This window comes from Mustela erminea, chromosome 9 (genome assembly GCF_009829155.1).
Source record: "Mustela erminea isolate mMusErm1 chromosome 9, mMusErm1.Pri, whole genome shotgun sequence".
Lineage (NCBI taxonomy): Eukaryota > Metazoa > Chordata > Mammalia > Carnivora > Mustelidae > Mustela > Mustela erminea.
In genome coordinates, this window is record NC_045622.1 from 3,903,964 (window position 1) to 3,909,957 (window position 5,994).

General features: G+C 37.9%; 1 non-coding gene across 1 annotated transcript; it reads right to left on the reverse strand.

Annotated features, from left to right (window-relative positions):
- Positions 1–247: 247 nt before the first annotated feature.
- LOC116600515 lies at positions 248–385 on the reverse strand. Its single transcript, XR_004289700.1, has one exon. It is a non-coding gene; the product is annotated as a U4 spliceosomal RNA (small nuclear RNA).
- Between the last annotated feature and the right edge of the window lie 5,609 nt (positions 386–5,994).

The window sequence follows — 5,994 nt, forward strand, 5'->3', positions numbered from 1 at the left end:
GTCCTTTAGCATGGCCCAGAACCTTGAGGAGTCCTGAAACCTTTTCAGGGAGCTTATAAGGCCAAAGATGTTAATAATAACGCACACATGTCATGTACATTTTTCTCCTTCTCAGTTTCTCATGAATATACAGTGGAGTTTTCCAGTGTCATATACTAACAGATTGAATACAGAAACAGAAGAGAATTTAATTCTTTCTAATAAGGCTTTTATCATTTGTAAGAGGTAAAATAATCTCTCTTCTCACTATATTTTTTTGCTTTCATAAATATTCATAAAAATATATATTGTATGAACACATTAGTTGTTTATTGTTAATTTTAATTAGCAATAATCGCGCCTCGGATAAACCTCATTGGCTACGATACTGCCACTGCGCAAAGCTTGTTTATTGTTAATTTTAAATAAATTTATAAAAATACTTTTTGGGTTTAAATTAAAATATGGTTACCATTTGGGGTCCTCAATGATTTTTATGAGTACAAATGATTCCAGAGACCAGAAAATAGGCACATTACTATAGGTCTGTGCCTTGCTATGCTTCTTATTCTTGTATAGGTGGAGTTGACATCTGGTTCTGTGATCTAGTGTTGAGGGCGCCACACAGGCTCCTCTTGGCACACCACCCTATCAGGCCATCACTGATGCCTGATTTACCGCTATTTGCAATTTCTTCACTGGGGGTAAGGGATTCACATGCAGAGGACCTTAAAAGGTAAAGCCTACTGAACTTCATCAGCAGTTAGCCTCCTCACCATCATCAGCACCAGTGTAAGAAGACCTCAGGTCAGAAGTGGGGAAATGTCAAAGGACATTAAATGGAGGCTACTCATCCCTTGCTCTTTGGATTAAGGTTTGGAGGATGTCGCTCCGGAATGTTCATGTGGTCCTCCAGTTATTTTTAAGTAGTCACTTGGATGTGATGTGATGGCCTTTTTGATGTGAAGGCTTCTTTGTCTTGCTCACTCCATCATCACTATCTATAGCAAAGTGCATGACCTATAATGAGATTTAGATATCTGCCACTCGGAAGAATGAGGTCGTAGCGCGTCAGGTGTGTAAGGTAGAGAATGGCAACAACTTTCTGATGGGTTGACTTCGGGACGAGATGACTTCAGGATGTTGGTCCAGAATCCAGGGCGACTTCAGGACATGGTGAGCCTCAGGAAGGGAGGGGAGGGGGAACAGGGAACAGAGGAGACAAACAGAACTAACGTTGGTGATGGAGTCCTTACTGGAGGTCTGATGTTATGCTAAGCCTTTACAGACTTCACCTTGTCTTAATTCTTTGAACAACTCTGAGAGAGGAGTCTTCCTGTCTCCGTCTTTCCGGCATAGGTGTTCTTACCCCACCACCTTCCTCTGGGTTTTCCTGGAAGTACAAAGGTGAGATGCTGGACTACAATAAAGACAACATTTTACTCAGACCTCCAGGCCCATCCTCTTCATCTGTCACACAGGGAGATGGTTCAGAAGTAGACGGAGGAATTTTGGAAATGTTTGGATGTCTCCCAGACATGCATTTTTTTCCATTTTCACTAAGCTTGTGTTCTGGTTATCTGGCTGTGAACCTGTGCATCGCTGTTGCCAAATCTATGGGTGTCTGACACTGTTTTGAGTCCGTCCTTGTCTGTTTGGTCACAATGACCACTTGCTCCACAGCAGCTGGATGGGTGACCTGCCCAGTCTTGTGCTGGGGATGACTCATTTCTTACTGCTTCTGTCTCTCAGTTATGGTTCAGACCAGTCCAAAGAAGTCTACATTCTTCTCTCCTTCAGATACGATTGCTAGAGTTAGAAAAACAAATAACAAAATTATGAGTTTCCAATAAACAACAGTACTTTGTAGTTCAACTTTGTGGCACACAACCTTTGGGACATACCATACTATACTAAAAAATACTGCTTATAAGAAACCTCAAATTTCACTGGATTTCCTGTATTTTGTCTGACAGCTTTACAGGAAAAAAAGAAAAGATCAGTGTTCTGTAACTCCTAAGTTTCCTCCCCAGAGAGTGCCAATTCCCCCTCTTTGCTATCCACATTCTGAAAAGAACCTGCATGTGTCGGGAGGGAGACATTTACCATGTTATTCCTGGGGAATCTGAGGATCGGAGAGGTTGACATGGTCAAAGTCGGACGCTCAGCGTGTGCTAGACCTTGGATTCAAAGCTGGGTGTCCCCCTAAGGTTTAGTTTTCTTAAAGTTTTCTTTCCACTCCTCTTTCTCCATACTCCCGTATGCAATGGAGAAGAGAAAGTGTGTCAGATTTTACCTATTTTTCTTAAAGCTTCTTTTGTCTCTCTGTGTTAACTGGGACATATTTGATGCTGCCCCAAGAAGCCAAAATGAAACATTTCAGTGATGGGTTGGCAGTTCAGAAATCAGGAGATCATTCGAATATCCAGATTTCTTCCATTGTATGGTTTTGCTACACAATTAACATACCCACATTCCAGCTCAGGGAAGGAGAAAAGAGAAAGCAAGTCCAGAGTGAACAATTTTAGTTTAAAAAGTTGTGAGAAAATTGTACTTTGCACTTATAAGATATACCATCTAGTTACATACAATTGTCCTCTTTAATCTGTTAATGTAATTAAATTCATGAATGTATTTTCTGGCATTGAACCAATCTTGCATTCCTGGGATGAATTCAAATTAATTGCGATGCGCAATACTTTAAAAAATATAGTTCCACAGGGGCACCTGGGTGGCTCAGTGGGTTAAGCCTCTGCCTTCGGCTAAGGTCATGATCCCAGGGTCCTGGGATCGAGCCCCACACTGGGCTCTCTGCTCAGCGGGGAGCCTGCTTCCCCCTCTCTCTCTGCCTGCCTCTCTGCCTGCTTGTGATCTCTTTCTCTCTCTCTCTCTCTGTTCAATAAATAAATAAATCTTTAAAAAAATACAGTTCCACATTTAATTTGCTAACATTTTGTTAACATTGTTGCCCTTATATACACAAGTAATGTGGTCTTTCCTTTTTCATGTTGCCCATAACTAATTTTGTTAGGTGAGCAGCCTTATGGTTGTGTGTAATAGAACATTTTTCCTTCTCTCAGAAAGGGTTTGTATCCATTGAATTTATTTTGAGAGTTTCATGTACGTTATTTTGGACAGTTATTGAATGACTAATTTTCTTTAATGTCCTATGAGGATTTTTTTCCCTAATATTGAGTCTGTTTTACAAATTTGTTTTTCTAAGAATATGCCCATTTTCTCTGCTAATTTATGGCATGAAGATTTTTACAGTATTATTATTAAAATTTCTTTTACATCTTTTTATTTGTGATACTGTTGAAAATCTCTTTTAAATCTTAATTATTTGTCATTTATATGTGTCATTTCTCTCTCCCTTTTTCTCCCCTATTCTTAGTCTTAACCTAAGATTTGTCAGACAAGTTTTAGAAATGTTTTCAATATATTGGCTTGGGTTGCTTTGTTCTGTCTGTTTTTGGCTTTCTTTTCTTTTTCATTAATTATTGCCCTTCTTTATTTAATTCTCTCTGTCCTTTTTAGTTGATATTTTTTTAACTTCTCAAGTTGTATGCTTAGCTTACTGACTTTTGTCCTTTCTGCTTTTCTCATATGAACCTATAAGGTTGTAAATTTCCTTTAGTATTGATTTAGCTATGGTTCAGAAGTTGTGCTATCAAGTTTTTCAATATCTTTCCAATGTAAGTATTTTGTGTTGCCTTATGGTTTCTTCTTGGCCTTTGAGTCAGTTGGTCGTATGCTCAGAGACTTCCAAACTAGGAAGGTTTTAAATCTTTTTCTTGTAACTAATGAATAGCCCAATCATATTAAGAGTAGAGATTAGAGGGTGCATGATACTGGATCTTTAAAACCTTTGCAGGTTTGGGCCCAAACTTTGATTTTTTTTTTATTACCACTTTTTTAAAAATGATTCGTTTAGACACATTTATCTCAAAAAGGAAGAGGCATCAGTTCAAATTCCCATGAAACAGTTATAAGGAGTGTTTGGGCTTTGCAAATGATCTCTCCCAATATTACACACTACATCTCTCTTCTTTTTTCTAACTTCTCTGCAGGAGCTATCTACATCTTGACACATGTGAGATCTAAGCAATGTTCCATTACCACTTTGGTGGCAGTATACTGAAGCACAGCCATTTTATACAGCTCCCTATCCAATTTCCACTCAGAGGTCCTCAGCCCAGTTACTCCTGTCCATGCCTCTCCATCTATGGTCACCACTGAAAACACTCTTCAGGTTTCTCTCCCACCAGCATTGCGCACTGCTCTTCCCATCCTCCGATTCTTCTACCAGCTCTCACCATGGTAACTTCCTGAATCCCAGGGTTCTTTTTAACCCTAAATGATGAGCTCTTCAGAGTCCTCTGGCTAATTGCTATCACTGCCCCCAGAAGCTGTCAATGAAGAGGACCTGGGAACTAACTAGAAGATTGTTGGTTTTTGTCTTTGCAGTCAGCAACTCAATCTTGTCAGTGGTTACCACCTTATTTTTTTCTAGCTGTATTGAAATAAACTGACACAAATGAGTACAAGGTTAAGGGGTACATTGAGTTGATGGGATAGGCTTACATATTGCAATATAATCACTACCATGCCTTTAGTTAATAACTCATTCACATCACATAATTACTATAGTTTTTGCATTGAGAACCTTGAAGATTTACTCTGTTTACACTTTTCAAGTATATAATGCAGAACTGTTTTTATTCTGTAAAGCAGCATTCATAATTTTTGTGTTTTTTATTGAAGTATAATTCACATACAAGGATCTATTAGTTTCAATTATACAACACTGATACGATAACTCTTTATATTAGTGCCTATCATGCTAAGTGTCGTCACCATCTTAGATGTATTGACTGTATTCCCTTTACTATACTATGCATCTCTGTGACTTACTAGGAGGTTTGTGCCTCCTAATACTCTTGATTTCACCCCCACCGACCCAGCCTCTGCCAGCCATGAGTTTGTTTTCTAAGAGTTTGCTTTTTATTCATTTGTTCTGTTTTTTTAGATTCTACATTTAAGTAAAAACATATGGTGTTTGTCTTTCTCTGACTCACTTCACTTACCACAATACCCTCTAGGCCCATCCATGTCATTGCAGATGACTAGATCTCCTTTTTTTAATGGCTGAGTAATATTCCAGTGTGTGTGTGTGTGTATGTGTGTGTGTATACACACATACACACACACACTGTATATACATGCACATAGTGTGTGTGTGTGTGTGTGTGTGTGTGTCTGGTGTGTATCCATTCTTCTCCTTATGGACACTTGGCTTGCTTCCACATCTTGGCTATTGTCAATAATGCTGCAATAAATACAGGGGTGCATATATATATATATATATATATATATATATGAAGTGGGATTTGAGGATTTTTATTTTTAATATTTTAAGGAACCTCCATACTGTTTCCATAGTAGCTGTTACCAGTTTACATTTTCACTAAAAGTGCACAGTGTTCTCTTCTCTCCACATCCTCACCAACACCTGTTACTTCTTGTGTCATTGATGTGAGTTGAGATCTCACTGTGATTTTTGACTGGCATTTCCTTGATGACTGGTGATGTTGAGCACCTTTTCAAGCACTTGTTGGCTATCTTTATGTCTTCTTTGGAAAAAGGTATATTTATTTTTTCTGTCCAGGTTTTTAATTAAATTCTTTAGTTTCTGTTGAATTGCATGAATTCCATATGTATGTATGTGTATATATTTTATATGTATACATATATGTGCTTATTTATATACATATATGTATATATATTAACCCCTAATTAGATATGTTTAACTAACACTTCCTCCCATTCTATAAGTTGTGTTTCTATTTTGTTAGTTGATCTTTTGGTGTACAGAAGCTTTTTAATTAGCTGTAGTCCCATTTATTCATTTTTTTCTTTGTTGCTTTTGCTTTTTGTGTCAGATCCAAAATGTCATTATCAAGATCAGTACCCAAGAGCTTTTCCTCTGTGTTTTCTTCTAGAAGTTTTACAGTT